Source organism: Apium graveolens, chromosome 6 (assembly GCF_009905375.1).
Source record: "Apium graveolens cultivar Ventura chromosome 6, ASM990537v1, whole genome shotgun sequence".
NCBI lineage: Eukaryota > Viridiplantae > Streptophyta > Magnoliopsida > Apiales > Apiaceae > Apium > Apium graveolens.
Window position 1 is genome coordinate 216099548 of NC_133652.1, and position 2500 is coordinate 216102047.

General features: G+C 38.7%; 1 non-coding gene across 1 annotated transcript; it reads left to right on the forward strand.

The window, feature by feature from the left end:
• Positions 1 to 1618: 1618 nt before the first annotated feature.
• Positions 1619 to 1692, forward strand: TRNAD-GUC (transfer RNA aspartic acid (anticodon GUC)). The gene has a single exon. It is a non-coding gene; the product is annotated as a tRNA-Asp (tRNA).
• The last annotated feature ends 808 nt before the right edge of the window (positions 1693 to 2500 follow it).

Genomic DNA, 2500 nt, shown 5'->3' on the forward strand with positions numbered 1-2500 from the left:
TTATTTCTTGCTACGGAGCCCGTAAGGGAGATGGATTATTTTGTGAAAGAATTTTTGGGCCTATCAAAAGTGGAATTTGTGCTTGTGGAAATTATCGAGTAATCGGAGATAAAAAAAAATACCGGAAATTTTGTGAACAATGCGGGAATTTAGCGGATCCTACCCCCTTTCAATTTCAAAACAAAAAAGGGGTCAATAAAAAAATCAAGAGATTAGCCGATCTAGATTTACGGATTATTATAGATTCTTCATTGGTAGAATGGAAAGAGTTGGGGGAAGACGGTCCCACAGGGACAGTAAGAACTAGCATTCTTATTGAGACTAGAACTCAGTTATTCACTAGAGCTATTATGATCTGTAAGTCGATCCGGGGCAAGTGTTCGGATCTATTATGACATCCCCTTTTTGTTTTGAGATTAGAATCTCATTTTTATTGAGATGTCGTTCTCTCTGGGAGGTGTTAAGCTTTTTATCATCCTGGCGTCGAGCTATTTTTCCGCAGGACCTCCCCTACATCGAAAAATGTGATGAATAGATTCTACTTGTCCCCGAATGAACTTCTTATAGGAATAGAAATTTTTTTCGAGAACTTAGGATTGGAGAGGAGAGGTGGAATAAAAGAAAAGGCTCGGGGTGAATTTAGGAGTCTTTGTGCGAGCCGTATGCGGTGGGAGTTGCACGTACGGTAACGAGGGGGGTTCGCGTCTATACGTGTAGTGTGGTGGTTGGGGAATCAACAACACGAAAACTTTGTTATAAATTATCCCGATCCTGATAAGGGTCGGAACTAACAAGAATGGTCGGGACAACAAACATCCATCTCGTTTGTATTTTGGATACTTGTATAACCATCGAAGGCTGTTGAAGTGACTAATTCCTGGAAATTATAAGGCGTTTAGAACAAATAAATTGTTGGAGACTTTGGCTACTATAACCTTCCCGACCACTATTTTTCTTTTTTCTAGACATTTCACTTCGAAATAAGAACTCTCCGAGCACGTTGAAAATTCGTCCAAGAGTTGTTCCACCAACCGGAACACTTAGAGGAGCTCCCTCTTTGAATCAAACCTTTACAGGATGCTCACTTAGCCCCTTTTGATGAGAGATATGAATAAGAAGCTTCGAGAAAACTAGTGTTTTCTGAATTATATCAAGTTTCCTCGTTTGAACCTCGCCCTTAACTTTAAGGCTATGCCATCCTAAGGTGCTGCTAAATGGATGGATCTTATCAACATCCATGAATGATAAATCATAGATCGAACCACCGAATCGGAAAAATTGGGTACTATCATATAGCTTTGTATCGGCTAAGTTCACGAGTTGGAGATAAGCGGACTCGAACCGCTGAACTTTTGTTTTTCTTCTAGACGAATACAATATTGAGATTTTTTACCGGAACGTGATTGGTTTCTAAGATCACTTCCGGCTCTGTGCTATATTGTATTTGAATCAGATTTTGGATCAATCTATATTGATTGACTGCCTCCATTAGGTTGTTGCTAGCAAATACCATTTTTTTTATTATTTTAGAATTCTATTCTATTTTATATAAATGAATATATTCTAATTATTAGAAATTGAAATCCATTTCGAGTATCATTATATATTTAATTTCCCCGGGATTGTAGTTCAATTGGTCAGAGCACCGCCCTGTCAAGGCGGAAGTTGCGGGTTCGAGCCCCGTCAGTCCCGACAGATTCACTAAGTACATCAATCATCCTATTTTTTTAGAGCGAGTTGAAGGAGTAGGCATTATTGGCGGAGAGGAGGCAATAAATTGGGGTTTATCGGGTCAGATCAATATCTGAAATGGTTGGCCTTTCTTGTGCTGTTGAAGAGGGTTAATTCACCCCCAAAAAACCAAACTCTGCCCTACGTAAAGTTGCCAGAGTACGATTAACCTCTGGATTTGAAATCACTGCTTATATACCCGGATCTATGGGGCAATTACTTAGAAGTACATTTTGTGCTACAGCCCTTCCTATCTGATAGAAAAGGATCCCATGATCCTGAACCGATCTTACCTGGGATCGCATGAAACTTACCAAAGATAGTTATTTTTAAAACTTTAGCTTGTACACAAAAAAAGCATTGTAGTAGATAGCCCTCTCTTGTAACTAAGGAGTTAAAGAGCTAGAGCAGCTGTTGTTAAAGCGGCTAGGAGCGAAAAAAACTCGACCAAAAGTATTAATCGGTACTTCAATTGAGATAATGAAAAATCATTTCATATTTTTAGTTGGAACTTTACTTTTTAGTTGGAACTTTAGGTACTTCTGTTGTATCTATTATCATTTTAATGATCAACTTCTCCCATAATGATATCTATGATTCATCACCACTTTAGCTACCTTAGCGGCTTGGCCGGTTACTCGAGATTCTCGATTATTCCATTTCAACAATTCAAAGTGCTTTTCTTGCGTCTTCTTGATAAACCAGCGTTTATATATAGATGTAGGAGGATATGTTTGGGAAGTAAGAAGCCCCTTTGACATCTCTTCAT